Source organism: Leucopleurus acutus (assembly GCF_964270905.1).
Source record: "Leucopleurus acutus genome assembly, chromosome: 14".
Lineage (NCBI taxonomy): Eukaryota > Metazoa > Chordata > Mammalia > Artiodactyla > Delphinidae > Leucopleurus > Leucopleurus acutus.
The window spans coordinates 5,961,965-5,978,200 of record NC_139156.1 but is presented as its reverse complement, the minus strand read 5'-3'; positions in this window follow the sequence as shown (position 1 = coordinate 5,978,200).

Here is a 16,236-nt window from a genome sequence, read left to right as displayed (position 1 = left end):
CCTTCGACTTTGAAGAGAGACTTCGTGCAGTGTTCACTTTCCCAGATGGAGCAAGACACAGAAGGAAGAAAAGTGAGGAACAGCTGGTGAGGTCCAGATGTAATGGAAAAAAGTAAGCCCGGATGGCTGATAACTTTGAATTGAGAACATCCTGACACCCATGGGTGCCCAGCTCTCTGCCAGGTACTGGGGAGGAGAAGCAAGACATACCCCCGCCCCTGGGGTGCTTTCAGTCTGTCTGAAACATCACATTTTTTCCCAGGTCATGAGAAAACTACTTAATTCTTCCTTACTCTGCCACACCTAACATCTCACTGCTAAGGATGCAAATTTCCAAGGCAAATATTTTCTAATTTTATTTCCCTGAAGCTGTGAGGAATCTTATACCATAATTAAAGTCTGCTGGAGTTCAGAACGTGCTATCCCAAAATATGGCAAACTGAATATTTTAAGTGGAAAGAATTTGAGAAATGGCTGGTGCAGGTGCTTCCTCCCTGAAGCAGTCATAAGAACCTCACGGGAGAGATGCCCTCTCTGTACCCAGAGGAAAGGAGCATCCTTATCTCAGAGATGGACACCAAGGGGAATCCGAATGAACAGGCCTCACTAAGTTCCCCACAGCTTCCCACCCTTAGCTCAGATCCTCTGTCCTACTACATTTTCCCATGACTTTCACTCTTCATCAAAGCTAATAAAAGGCTCAGGGTTAACCATTTCATTAACTGTTCCCTTTTTTTTTTTTAAACATCCTTATTGGAGTGTAATTGCTTTACAATGGTGTGTTAGTTTCTGCTGTATAACAAAGTGAATCAGCTATACATATACATATATCCCCACATCTCCTCCCTCTTGCGTCTCCCTCTCACCCTCCCTATCCCACCCCTCCAGGTGGTCACAAAGCACCGAGCTGATCTCCCTGTGCTATGCGGCTGCTTCCCACTAGCTATCTATTTTACATTTGGTAGTGTATATATGTCCATGCCACTCTCTCACACTTCATTCCAGCTTACCCTTCCCCCTCCCTGTGTCCTCAAGTCCATTCTCTACGTCTGTGTCTTTTTTCTTCTTCAGCCCCTTGGTTCTCCAGAACCATTTTGTTTGCTTGTTTTTTTACATTCCATATATATATGCATTAGCATACGGTACTTGTTTTTCTCTTTCTGACTTACTTCACTCTGTATGAGAGACTCTAGGTCCATCCACCTCACTACAAATAACTCATTTTCGTTTCTTCTTATGGCTGAGTAATATTCCACTGTATATATGTGCCACATCTTCTTTATCCATTCATCTGTCGATGGACACTAAGGTTGCTTCCATGTCCTGGCTATGGTAAATAGTCTGGCCTTACATTTAGGTCTTTAATCCATTTTGAGTTTATTTTTGTGTATGGTGATAGGGAGTGTTCTAATTTCATTCTTTTACATGTAGTTGTCCAGTTTTCCCAGCACCAGTTATTTAAGAGGCTGTCTTTTCTCCATTGTATATTTTTGTCTCCTTTATCAAAAGTAAGGTGACCATATATGCGTGGGTTTATCTCTGGGCTTTCTATCCTGTTCCATTGATCTATATTTCTGTTTTTGTGCCAGTACCATACTGTCTTGATTACTGTAGCTTTGTAGTACAGTCTGAAGTCTGGGAGCCTGATTCTTCCAGCTCCGTTTTTCCTTCTCAAGATTGCTTTGGCTATTTGGGATCTTTTGTGTTTCCATACAAATTGTGAATTTTTTTGTTCTAGTTCTGTGAAAAATGCCATTGGTAGTTTGATAGGGATTGCACTGAATCTATAGATTGCTTTGGGTAGTATAGTCATTTTCACAATATTGATTCTTCCAACCCAAGAACATGGTATATCTCTCCATCTGTTTGCATCATCTTTAATTTCTTTCATCAGCGTCTTATAGTTTTCTGCATACAGGCCTTTTGTCTCCTCAGATAGGTTTATTCCGAGGAATTTTATTCTTTTTGTTGCTGTGGTAAATGGGAGTGTTTCCTTAATTTCTCTTTCAGATTTTTCATCATTTCCATATAGGAATGCAAGAGATATCTGTGCATTAATTTTGTATCCTGATACTTCACCAAATTCATTGATTAGCTCTAGTAGTTTTCTGGAAGAGTCTTTAGGATTCTCTATGTATAGTATCATGTCATCTGCAAACAGTGACAGCTTACTTCTTCTGTTCCTATTTGGATTCCATTTATTTCTTTTTTCTCTCTGATTGCTGTGGCTAAAATTTCCATAACTATGTTGAATAATAGTGGTGGGAGTGGACAACCGTGTCTTCTTCCTGATCTTAGAGGAAATGGTTTCAGTTTTTCACCATTGAGAACGATGTTGGCTGGGGGTCTGTCATATATGGCCTTTATTATGTGGAGGTAAGTTCCCTCTATGCCTGTCCTCTGGAGGGTTTTTATCATAAATGGGCACTGAATTTTGTCAAAAGCTTTGTCTGTATCTATTGAGATGATCAAAAGGTTTTTCTCCTTCAATTTGTTGATACGGTGTATAACATTGATTGATTTGCGGACACTGAAGAGTCCTTGCATTCCTGGGTTAAACCCCAGTTGATCATGGTGTATGATCCTTTTAATGTACTGTTGGATTCTGTTTGCTAGTATTTTGTAGAGGATTTTTGCATCTATGTTCATCAGTGATATTGGCCTGTAGTTTTCCTTCTTCGTGACATACTTGTCTGGTTTTGGTATCAAGGTGATGGTGGCCTCATAGAATGAGTTTGGGAGTGTTCCTCCCTCTGCTATATTTTGGAAGAGTTTGAGAAGGAAAGGTGTTAGCTCTTCTCTAAATGTTTGATAGAATTCACCTGTGAAGTCATCTGGTCATGGACTTTTGTTTGTTGGAAGATTTTTAATCACAGTCTCAATTTCAGTGCTTGTGATTGCTCTGTTTATACTTCGTATTTCTTCCCGGTTCAGTCTGAGAAGTTTGTGCTTTTCTAAGAATTTGTCCATTTCTTCCAGGTTGTCCATTTTATTGGCATATAGTTACTTGCAGTAATCTCTCATGATCCTTTTTATTTCTGCAGTGTCAGTTGTTACTTCGTTTTTCTTCCTTTTTTTAAAAAAATATTTATTTTATTAATTTATTACTTTTGGCTGCATCAGGTCTTTGTTGTTGCGCACAGGCTTTCTCTAGTTGTGGTGAACGGGGGCTACTCTTCATTGCAGTGCGCAGACTTCTCATTGCGGTGGTGTCTCTTGTGGAGCACCGACTCTAGGCACACAGGCTTCAGTAGTTGTGGCACATGCGCTCAATAGTTGTGGCATGTGGGCTCTAGAGCACAGGCTCGGTAGTTGTGGTGCACGGGCTTAGCTGCTCCACGGCATGTGGGATCTTCCTGGACCAGGGCTCGAACCCATGTCTCCTGCCTGCATTGGCAGGTGATTCTTTTTTTTTTTTTTTTTTTTGTAGTACGCAGGCCTCTCACTGCTGTGGTCTCTCCGGTTGTGGAGCACAGGCTCCAGACCCACAGGCTCAGCGGCCATGGCTCACGGGCCCAGCCGCTCCGCGGCATGTGGGATCTTCCCGGACCGGAGCACGAACCCGTGCTCCCTGCATCAGCAGGCAGACTCTCAACCACTGCGCCACCAGGGAAGCCCAGCAGGTGATTCTTAACCACTGCACCATCAGGGAAGCCCGTTACTTCTCCTTTTTTCATTTCTAATTCTATTGATTGGAGTCTTCTCCCTTTTATCCTTGATGGCTAATGGTTTATCAATTTTGTTTACCTTCTCAAAGAACCAGATTTCAGTTTTATTGATCTTTGCTATTGTTTTGTTTCTTTCATTTATTTCTGTTCTGATCTTTATGATTTCTTTCCTTCTGCTAACTTTGGGGTTCTTTTGTTCTTCTTTTGCTAATTGCTTTAGGTGTAAGGTTAGGTTGTTTATTTGAGATGTTTCTTGTTTCTTGAGGTAGGATTATACAACTTCTTATACATCTTGTAAGAGGGATTATAAACTTCCCCCTTAGAACTGCTTTTGCTGCATCCCATAGGTTTTGGAACATCGTGTTTTCATTGTCATTTGTTTCTAGGTATTTTTTATTTCCTCTTTGATTTCTTCAGTGACCTCTTGGTTATTTAGTAGTGTACTGTTTGCCTCCATGTGTTTATATTTTACAGATTTTTTCCTGTAATTGATATATAGTTTCAGAGCATTGTGGTTGGAAAAGACATTTGATATGATTTCAAATTTCTTAAATTTACCAAGGCTTGTTTTGTGACCCAAGATATGATCTGTCCTGGAGAATGTTCCATGAACACTTGAGAAGAAAGTGTATTCTGTTGTTTTTGGATGGAATGTCCTATAAATATCAATTCAGTCCATCTTGTTTAATGTATCATTTAAAGCTTGTGTTTCTTTATTTATTTTCATTTTGGACGATCTGTCCATTGGTGAGAGTGGAGTGTTAAAGTCCCCTACCATGATTGTGTTACTGTCGATTTCCCCTTTTATGGCTGTTAGTATTTGCCTTATGTATTGAGGTGCTCCTATGTTGGGTGCATAAATATTTACAACTGTTATATCTTCTTCTTGGATTGCTGCCTTGATCATTATGTAGTGTCCTTCTTTGTCTCTTGTAATAGTCTTTATTTTAAAGACTATTTTGTCTGATATGAGAATTGCTACTCCAGCTTTCTTTTGATTTCCAATTTGCATGGAATATCCTTTCCCATCCCCTCACTTTCAGTCTGTTTGTGTCCCTAGGCCTGAAGTGGGTCTCTTGTAGACAGCATATATACACATCTTTTTTTCTGTATCCATTCGGCCGGTCTACGTCTTTTGGTTGGAGCATTTAATCCATTTACATTTAAGGTAGTTATCGATATGTATGTTCATATTACCATTTTCTTAACTGTTTTGGGTTTGTTATTGTACGTCTTTTCCTTCTCTTGTGTTTCCTGCCTAGAGAAGTTCCTTTAGCCTTTGTTGTAAAGCTGGTTTGGTGGTGCTGAATCCTCTTAGCTTTTGCTTGTCTGTAAAGATTTTAATTTCTCCATTGAATCTGAAGGAGATCTTTCCTGGGTAGAGTATTCTTGGTTGTAGGTTTTTCCCTTTCATCACTTTAAATATGTCCTGCCACTCCCTTCTGACTTGCAGAGTTTCTGCTGAAAGATTAGCTGTTAACCTTATGGGGATTCCCTTGTATGTTATTTGTTGTTTTTCCCTTGCTGCTTTTAATATTTTTCTTTGCATTTAATATTTGTTAGTTTGATTAATATGTGTCTTGGCCTGTTTTCCTTGGATTTATCCTGTATGGGACTCTCTGTCCTTCCTGGACTTGATTAACTATTTCCTTTCCCGTATTAGGGAAGTTTTCAACTATAATCTCTTCAAATATTTTCTCAGTCCCTTTCTTTTTCTCTTCTCCTTCTGGGACACCTATAATTTGAATGTTGGTGCATTTAATGTTGTCCCAGAGGTCTTTGAAACTGTCCTCAATTCTTTTCATTCTTTTTTTCTTTATTCTGCTCTGTGGTAGTTATTTCCACTATTTCATCTTCCAGGCCACTTATCCATTCCTCTGTCTCAGTTATTCTGCTATTGATTCCTTCTAGAGAAGTTTTAATTTCATTTATTGTGTTGTTCATCGTTGTTTGTTTGCTCTTTAGTTCTTTTGGTTCCTTGTTAAATGTTTCTTGTATTTTCTCCATTCTATTTCCAAGATTTTGGATCATCTTTACTATCATTACTCTGAATTCTTTTTCAGGTAGACTGCCTATTTCCTCGTCATTTGTTTGGTCTGGTGGGCTTTTACCTTGCTCTTTCATATGCTGTGTGTTTCTCTGTCTCTTCATTTGTCTTAACTTACTGTGTTTGGGGTCTCCTTTTCACCGGCTGTAGGTTCGTAGTTCCCATTATTTTTGGTGTCTGCCCCCAGTGGCTACGTAAGGTTTAGTGGGTTGTGTAGGCTTCCTCGTGGAGCGGACTGTTGCCTGTGTTCTGGTGGATGAGGCTGGATCTTGTCTGTCTGGTGGGCAGGAACGTGTATGGTGGTGTGTTTTGGCGTGTCTGCAATCTTATTATGATTTTAGGCAGCCTCTCTGCTAATGGGTGTGGTTGTGTTCCTGTCTTGCTAGTTGTTTGGCATAGGGTGTGCAGCACTGTAGCTTGCTGGTCGCTGAGTGGAGCCGGGTCTTAGCATTGAGGTGGAGATCTCTGGGGGAGCTTTTGCCCTTTGATATTACGTGGAGCTGGGAGGTCTCTGGTGGACCAATGTCCTGAACTCGGCTCTCCCACCTCAGAGGCACAGGCCTGACTCCCAGCCGGAGCACCAAGACCCTGTCAGCCACCCGGCTTAGAAGAAAAGGGAGAAAAATGAAAGAAAGAAAGAAAAAAATAAAATAAAGTTATTAAAATACAAAATAAAAAAATATTAAAAATTTAGAAAAAGTGAAAGAAGGGAGCAAGCAAGCCAGAAAACAAATCCACCAACGATATTAAGCGCTAAAAACTACACTAAAAAAAATCCAGACAGAACCCTAGGACAAATGGTAAAAGCAAAGCTATACAGACAGAATCACACACAGGGCACACATACACTCTCACAAGAAGAGAAAAGGAAAAAAAAATATATATCTATATATATAAAAAAAGGAAGAGAGCAGCCAAATCCATAAACAACTCTACCAGTGATAATAAACTCTAAACACTAAACGACGATAAACGCAAAACAGAAATAAATTAGATGCAGAAACGAAACCCCAAGTCTACAGTTGCTCCCAAAGTCCACCGCCTCAGTTTTGGGATGATTCGTTGTCTATTCAGGTGTTCCACAGATGCAGGTGCATCAAGTTGATTGTGGAGGTTTAATCCACTGCTCCTGAGGCTGCTGGGAGAGATTTCCCTTTCTCTTCTTTGTTCGCACAGCTTCTGGGGTTCAGCTTTGGGTTTGGCCCCGCCTCTGCACGTAGGTTGCCTGAGGGCGTCTGTTCTTCACTCAGACAGGACGGGGTTATAGGAGCAGCTGATTCGGGGACTCTCGCTCACTCAGGCCTGGGGAAGGGAGGGGTACAGATGCGGGGCGAGCCTGCGGCGGCAGAGGCTGTCATGATGTTGCACCAGCCTGAGGCGCACCGTGCGTTCTCCCGGGGAAGTTGTCCCTGGATCACGGGACCCTGGCAGTGGCGGGCTGCACAGTCTCCCCAGAGGGGAGGTGTGGACAGTGACCTGTGCTCGCACACAGCCTTCTTGGTGGCAGCAGCAGCAGCCTTAGCGTCTCATGCCCGTCTCTGGGGTCCGCGCTGATAGCCGCGGCTCGCACCTGTCTCCGGAGTTCATTTAGGCGGTGCTCTGAATCCCCTCTCCTCGCCCACCCCGAAACAATGGTCTCTTGCCTCAGGCAGGTCCAGACTTTTCCCCGGACTCCCTCCCGGCCAGCCGTGGCGCACCAGTCCCTTCAGGCTGTGTTCACGCAGCCAACCCCAGTCCTCTCCCTGGGGTCCGACCTCTGAAGCCCGAGCCTCAGCTCCCAGCCACCGCCCGCCCTGGCGGGTGAGCAGACAAGCCTCTGGGGCTGGTGAGTGCTGGTCGGCACCGATCCTCTGTGCGGGAATCTCTCCACTTTGCCCTCTGCACCCCTGTGGCTGCGCTCTCCTCCGTGGCTCCAAAGTTTCCCCCCCCCCCCCCCCCCCCGTCCCACTCCTGTCTCCGCCCACAAAGGGGCTTCCTAGTGTGTGGAAACTTTTCCTCCTTCACAGCTCCCTCCCACTGGTGCAGGTCCCGTCCCTATTCTTTTGTCTCTGTGTTTTCTTTTTTCTTTTGCCCCACCCAGGTACATGTGGAGTTTCTTGCCTTATGGGACCTCTGAGGTCTTCTGCCAGTGTTCAGTAGGAGTTCTGCAGGAGTTGTTCCACATGTAGATGTATTTCTGATGTATCTATGGGGAGGAAGGTGATCTCCATGTCTTACCCCTCTGTCATCTTGAAGGTACTCCCAAGTGTTCATTTCCTAATGAAGGCTCCCATGGCATGGAAAACTGAAATAAATTTGCTTTCTCCTATTAATCTGTCTTTGTCAGTTTAATTTTCCGGCCCAGCCAGGGACCCTAAAATCGTCAAGGATAATCTATTCCTCCTGGTCTCTTCATTGTCAGTAATGTTACTTAAAATGTTAGTGAAATGCCAAAGTACGTCCGCACCTTTCATTCTTAGACACATGTGCACACGTGCAGCATGGGGTCAGCATGAAGAGCTCGAACATTCTGGAGGGAAGCTGGCGTGGTTCAGGACTCAGCCCAACCCACCCACGTGAAATTACCTGGGCCGCTTACACCGTCCTCCCCCGCTTACTCCACTTCCTCATGTAAAATGGAGATTATTCCGGGGGTCACACCACACTCGTGGGCTTTTCTTAATTCAAAGGCCAGCTCAGAGGAGGGGGGGGGGGAACAATTTAAACAGCAAGGGGTGATGCCCCAGGCCTCTGCCCTGCTGGGGGACCAGATGGGAGGTGGGAATCTCTGGTCTCGCCTCACTGTGCTGAGTAGGATTCTAGTAATTTTAAAAGAAACTTTGTGTGTGTATCACATCCCCTAAACATGCCGGTTTCTTTAGCTGGTGCTCAATCGATCTGTTTCAGAGCATGGAGAGAAGTTAGTCTGCCTTCCAGATAGCACTTAGGGATTTTTAAGAGTGATTTTAACATCATAACAGTCCATTCTTATCTGACTTAGAAACTGTCTCCGCCCCCTAGCCCACACGCATGCACACACAGACCACCACTCCACCTCCTATTAAAAGGAAGCCGGTCCAGTCAGAAGCCTACCCACCTACCCGCCCACGTGAAATGTTAATGATTTGTCAATGTGTCTGTTCATTAGCCTTGAGACTCTTTTTCCCCCAGGAAAGAAAGGAATGGCTGCATCTCAGAAAACAAAAAGAGACCCTGGAGCAACTTGAGTCCTGAAACCCACTCTCTCAATATATTTCATGAGACAACAATCTTGAAAGCCAAGCTCTGTAGGGGAGGAGAAGGTAATTTTCAGAATTCCTTGGGTTTCATTAGCATGGCAAGGGCTCCACCTAAGAGACTTGATCTTGGAGATTATCTGTCTATATGTCAGAGGCAGAGGAAATCTAGAATACGACATAGAGGAGAAATCCACTTCCTCTAGTTTGGACAGGAGAAGGGCTTTGTTTCTCCAGCGTGTTTCCAGACCTTTCCATGGGGCATGCAGGAAGGAGTTGGGAAGTTCCTGTATGCTCCATGGGCAGACAGGGAAGCTAATGGTACTGATTGGCAAACTAGCAAGGGAGTTATGCCAGTGAGAGCAAAGTGCCCTTGTAGACAAGGGATGCAAGCACCGGGACTGGGGGTCTAGGGGAGTCTCCGTGTAAGCAGATAGGTTAGGGGTCCCCGGAGAAAGAGAAGCAGGAATGGCTTTCTTGACATAAAAGAACTCACTTTGGCCTAAGCCATTTTGTGATCTCAGCCTGGCCGCAAGGCTTGCCCTTGAACAGGAGAAAAGTCAGTCAAATAAGATTGCAGTGATAACACAGAGTTCTTGGGCCTCCTCAAGGGATATACATGACAATATATCTCTGAGTTCTGCGGGAACAAAGGCCCCCAGGACAGAATGATGACGTTGACCCTCCTGACTTCAGTCAACTAAAGCTTGGACCCTGTGGACCTTTGCCCCAATTCTAGGCTGAATTCTCCTCTGCGCAAGCCCCCTCATGCACATACTTTTAGCTTAAAACTTCCCCAATTTTGCTGTTCTGGGAGACTCTGCTTTAGGAAGGATCCCCAGTGTTCTCCTTACTTGCTGCAAGTAATAATAAATCCTTCCTTCTCCCAGTCTTTGGCTTGTTGTGCCTATTGGCTTGACACCCACCAAGAGGCAAACCCGCGGCTCAAGCTCAGAGGGCTCACCTGCTATGGACTTGGATAGCAGATGCCGGTAGAACAGGCAAGGAACAGCGTGGATGCAGAGGACAGCAAGGGTCCTGTCTTAGTCTACTCGGGCTGCCATATGAGATACCACATACCGAGGGGCTTTTCTAACGTAAATCTGTCACATTTCTGGAGGCTGACAAGTCCAAGATCAAGGTGCCGGCAAGGTATGTTTCACTTCAGGGTCTCTTCCCTGGGCCTGCAGGCGGCCGCTCTCTTGTTGTGCGCTCACACGACCTCTTCCTTGTGCCCTCGGAGACACAGAGTGCCAGCCCTCTGCCATCTCTTCTTATAAGGACACTAGTCCTGCCGGATCAGGGCCCCACCCTCACGTGACCTCACTTAGCCTTAATTATTTCTATAGATGCTCCATCTCCAAATACAGCCACAGGGAGTGAAGGCTTCACAAAGTGAGTTTGTGGAGTTACGAACATTCAGTCAGTAACGGGTCCATTGCTATCTGAGGACCTGAAAGCACATCTGAGACTCTGTTTTACTCATCCCTGAGTGCTTCCCGTGTGTATATGAGACTACATGTTAATAAACTTGTTTGTCTTGGTCTTCGTAGTCTGTTTTTTGTTACAGAGCCCTGAGAACCTAAGATGGATAGAGGGAAAATGTCTCCCTGTGTGACACGTGGCTAACACTCAAAAAAAAAAAAAAATTCTAAGCTATCATTTTTAGAAACACTTGGATGGGATCCTGGGTTCAGCAGTTTTCTGTTCAAGCTCCTCTTTTCTGTTCGGAGGATGCTCACTGTCGACCAATCCAAGACCACTTCGTGGGGGGCGGGGGCTGGGAGGTAGAGGAATCTTGCTTGACTGCTAATTGAGAATTAGGGTTGAAACACCCCAATCTGAAACAAGTTCCGCAAAAGCATATATCACCAATTAGAATCAATTTCACCATCTAGAAATGCTGATGTCTACACACCCCAGTTTAATCCATGCACAAATCTTTCTTATCCATCGCAGAGACGCAGGCTTAGCCTTGCTAATGAAATGTCACGGGCTACCAAAAACCCAGAAAAATATCCTGGATTATTTTGTCATTTTGATTTAATAAACGTTTCAACTGAGAGAGAAAGACTTGGAATTACAATTATGTCAGCATATAATAATTAAATCTGGCCTAAGCAGCCTCCAGGTATATTTTTAAACAAAAACAAACACAAAAATTCTGTACGTGAGCTCAATAGCTTTTAATGGTAAGCACACATTTGGCAACACATAACCGTTAAGTGGATCATTGCTAATTCCTTCAGTATCCGTGTAATAACAACAGTCACGAGGAACCACAGTGGATTTAACACACAGTGTGGGTTTATTTCTTTATAAATAGGCAGCAGTGAAAAGATTTATAATTTCCCTCTTGCTGACATCAGTGGGCAAGTAAGGCAGGCGGCCCCGTCGGCTCTGATGAAAAGATATCACACGTCGTATCCAGTTAACATGGGTAACGGTTGTAATATCTTTCCTCTGATGTCAGTTACAGCTGTTGCCCCATTTCAGGCATGTCAGCAAAGTTCAGCTATTTGCACAAAGGGAGGATGCTCTGAAAGTCATCCACAGGACATTTTTCCTATGTCTTTCACGCTTGGCGCTGTCTCATCCAAAAGATTTAAAGAAATCCTTAATTGTTTTTCCCCAGCTGCAAGTCAGACGCCAAAACTTCTTTCTCTTCCCTTTTAAGCTTCGATAAGAACAAGCCAGCCTTTTGGAAGGTCCTAGAGGCAAGGCAAGTCTCCCCACCCCCGACCCCTTTGTCAAGGTCCTGATGTGTGAAGATCTGAGAGAAAGACCACTGCTTGAAGTCACGTTTCCAGCTGCAGTCTGGCAGGTGACAGCAGCCGCCCTGAAGCGGATGTGAAAACCTTCTTAGAGAAGCAAGAGAAACGGGAAGGATTTCAACGCCTGCCCCGCTACGCACACCCCAGACAACTACCTCAGACAGTCTCTTGGGGTCCCAGCATCAGAACTCTGCCTGAGGCAGCCGACGGACTTGAAAGAAACCCTCCATTTGGGGGGGCAACGTGCCAATATCGTCACCATGCTCCATGTGGAGAAAACATCTGCGTGGAGGAGCCCTCCTCTCCCAGACCAGCAGCCCGACGGTGGGGAGACGGGCCGTGGATTCTCAGGGAAGTTTCTGACAGCCTGCTCTCCAGAGAAGTGGGGGACATCGTGTCCACGGGGGACAGAGGAGGCTGGAGCGACTTCCAAAGTGTTTCAGCCCTTGGGGTGGCTCGTTCAGCTCAGGCACAGCCGATTCCAAAAGGTTTCTCTTTAGCTAGACATTCGTGGGTCATTACCAAGTACTGATGAAAGTACAAATACAGTGAACTCTGTAACGGAGAACCATCTGCTGATAGACTCATTTTAATCACTTCACAGGTCATTTCCTTTGCTTTTAATGCACATGCCCACACTCTCACACAAACCCACAGTGAATCCTTTTTGTTTTTGCCATCACGTTCTTACTTCCTTAACCCAGAACCCGCCTGTCCCTGCTGTCAGAGTCCCTCCAGTGGGGCGAGGTGGCCGCACATCCCCTTCCTCTTGTTCTGCCTCATGCTCAGACCGTTGGCCACTTGATGTGGTCGGAGACCAGGTCCATGGCCTGCAACTTTTATACCGACAAGTGCTGACGTGGGAGGACTTCTGAGGGAATAGGATTTTCAAACGCTCTTCAACAATTGGTTGTTTCGCAAATAGTTCTTTCAATGAGCCCTGTTTCATCTGAGCAAGCATTTGCTGACTCACCCAGGGAGCACACAGCTTCCAGGAAGTTGGATTGGCTATAGACGCTGGCTAAAAAAAACCCAGGCAACTGTTTTTCCATTATTCCATTACCAGCTGGCAGAGAGGACAAATCACCAAAATAGGCATTTCTCCTTCGACGTGAAGTCATGGAGACCACAGGAAGGCAGGCTGGTGCTGGGACCGTCTGGTCTGTCCATCTCAAATGATGCCAAATGTTGCCTGGTCCGAGCTCACAAATACCAGCTACAAAACTTTAACTCCTGCTACTTGCATTATCCTTGAAGGATTGCTCCATGCCAGAACCCAAACAAACTTAGCGGTAAAGAAATCAGCGCTATGGGCTTCCCTGGTGGCGCAGCGGTTGAGAGTCCGCCTGCCGACGCAGGGGACGCGGGTTCGTGCCCCGGTCCGGGAGGATCCCACATGCCGCGGAGCGGCTGGGCCCGTGAGCCGTGGCCGCTGAGCCAGCGCGTCCGGAGCCTGTTGCTCCGCAACGGGAGAGGCCGCAACAGTGAGAGGCCCGCGTACCGCAAAAAAAAAAAAAAAAAGAAAGAAAGCTCTAGGACAGAATTTGATTATTGAAGTTACAATGATAAATTCTACTTAGAATTTCAAAACCCTAGTCTTTCCCGAAGCCTGATTTTAATACGAGAATCCAGCACATGGGTGACCAATTCCTGACAGAACTAGAGGGACAGTTATTATGATTCAAACCTTTACTTCCATATTTATTATAACATTATTCTATTTCTGTTACAACCTCATTATAACAGAAAAGAAATGCTGGATACCTGAAATTCACTCATCAGCATTCAAAAACAAAAAAACCAGCAACTACAATAATAGAGAAGAAATCAGTCGAGTGGAAACCAAAACTTTAATGTGCAGCCTTGTCCTGAGCTGGCTGTCCAGAGGGAAGCCCGGCTCAAGCTAGACAGCGTATATTCCTACCCACTACTTACTTCAGGCACCTTAGCTAAGACCGGCCTAAGAAATACATTATTCAGTGGCATTTAATCTCAGGTGGGCTTTGATTTAAACACTTGGCATCGGGTTTGCAAAGAGGGGGGAAGCCCTTCGTGGACACTGTTGAAAGCTGGCTCCGTTGAGGCATTCTGAGATATTTAGATGCTAGCTCACATAAATCCACTTTTTAGAAAGTGTCACAGAACTGTCTAGAAGTGGTGGGCCCTGAATTTAAATTATTGGTTAGGGAAAGCTTTGGAAACTCCCTGAAGATATTAAAGAAAAATAAGAAAAAGGTGTGGCAGGACAGCTACCCAAGAAAGACTGCCCTAAACTAATATCAGATTCGGTGGGAAAAAAAATCCGGAAGAGGCCTAGTAATTTCACAAAAGCCGAATTAAGCTTAAGGGCAAGCCTAACCGTGCTGTTGAAATTGTTTCTAAGAGTGAGAAGAGCTTGAGAGACAACACTTTGCAAAGCATCCGGTTTGTACGACTGATTTTTGCTGTAGCAACGTCTACAAATCCAACAGTCTTTTTGGTGCACCTTCTCAGTGCCAAGCTGAGGGGTTATGAGAATGAACAACTGCTGGCTCTGTGCTCAGGGTTTATCAGGACACTCTACTTCCACGCCTATGTACCTATGACAGGACACACTCAGGCTATTTGCTTTGGACCAGGTACCCTTCTAAGCACTCAACTCACACTTATTCCATTCCTATAACAAACCTATCTCCATTTGATAGATAAGCAAACTGAGGCAAGGTTAAATAACTGGCCACACCAGTCAGTTTATCATCCCACACCTCCAAAGGCAGCCTTTTTTGCCTTCTCTGTTAAAATGGATCCAGGCCCTTGCAATGTTTCCCCTCTACCTGCTGGCACACCGCCATGCTTTGCCAGTAGAGGGAGCGGGGGAGACACTGCAGGAGGAGAAGGGCATGGTTCCCACACCAGGGACAGTGGCTCAAGGTCCCTGCAAACGTGCACCCCGCCATCCACCCACCCGGTTCCTGCAGGTCAAGCTACCGGCGGCACTCGGTGGCCAGCTGCCTACGCCAGCACCTCCCTCAGGTGGTGCTGTAGCAGAGTGCCTCCAAGGAGACAGTTTCCAACAATATCTAGATCTTCGCCCAGGAGTCCGGGGAGCACCTGTCCTCAGGGCAGCCCTGCTCCTTTAACTGCTATTCCCACCTGTATTCTTTTGAGTTCTCTTTACTGCTCAGTAGCCAATCCCGCATCACTCCAATCCTCTCTTATGGTTTATAACCATGTACGTTAAACTTCCCTGTTCACGTCGCTGTGAGGTTCCTCTCTCCTGAGGGGGTCCAGACTGATACCCTTGCCTACAGCCACAGACCAGGGCTCAGTGCAGCCAGGACATGAATCCAGAGTCTCCACTCACAGTTGGCATTTGGTCAGATCATCTTGCTGGGCAACACGGCACAGGTTCTGATGCCACGTGCACCCAGAGTGAAGTGCCCATCCATACCGAGGGCAGGGCAGAGGAGACGCGACAGGAGAGAACTCAGGCTGAGCTTTCAAATAGTTTTCCAGCAGATACGCAGAGGAAAGGCATTCCAGGAAGAGGGGATGGTGTATGCAGCCGTGGGAGGAGGGAAAGGGACAGAAGTGTCACCAGGGCTCCTGCCTAATCCCCCTAAACCGCCTCCTCATTCCCGGGGAGATTCCTGGTGAGATGTGGGGACCTCAGGATCCTAACCTTGCTCTCAACAACATCCCGACACCTCTCAGGCCAGCTCCCTGGGGAAAACCTTCTCCCCAGGCATCGGGAAGAACAAGGGCCCTGACCTGGGGGCTGTGATGGTCAGAAGGTGGTGGCACAGGCGCAGGTCAGAGGTCCCCACTGGACCTTGGTGACATTTCTCTCTGAGCACCATCTGTACTGGCTGCTTGGTTCATAACACAGAACACGGAGAAGAGCAATACTTTAATTCTTGTAATAATTGCATTTATTTCCATTTTTGATAAAGCTATTGCTCTTCACTCCCCAAATGCACATTTATAAATAATGGACATTGTAATTGTTTGGAGGAACAAACGTTAGAGTTGGAGCCATCAGGCCATTTTCAGCAACACAGCTCTTTCTGGGGGCTGGACGGTTTACAGAAAACACTGAAGTTACCTACAACTTTTTTCAGCCAGTTCTGCCCTCATGGCTTCCATGGAAATAGGCTCTTCTGCTAAACAAAGGCAGGTCCTGGGAGTAGGGTGGGAGTAGTGAGGGCTGCTCTGATCACCCCAGGTCACCAAGAAACAGGTCACTTGTCCCCAGCCCCTGGCAGAGCGCCCACCTAGTTCCAAAGTTTGCCTTCAGTATTTCATGGCACACACACCCAGAGAGGTTGCAAACACACTGTGTGATATCCCCAAATTTGGGGTTTGCAGAACTGGCAGAAGTTGAGATTGGTATTTTGAAAGTGATGTATTTTAGGTCCTAGAAATTCGATGAAGAAAAACCCCAGCTCCCAGGGATCTAAGCCCGCTTGAGCATAGAAGACCTTTCTGCCTGAGTGGAAATGGTAGGGGGAAAAACCAGAAGCAAAAGGTAAAATTCAGAAGTTAAAAAAAAA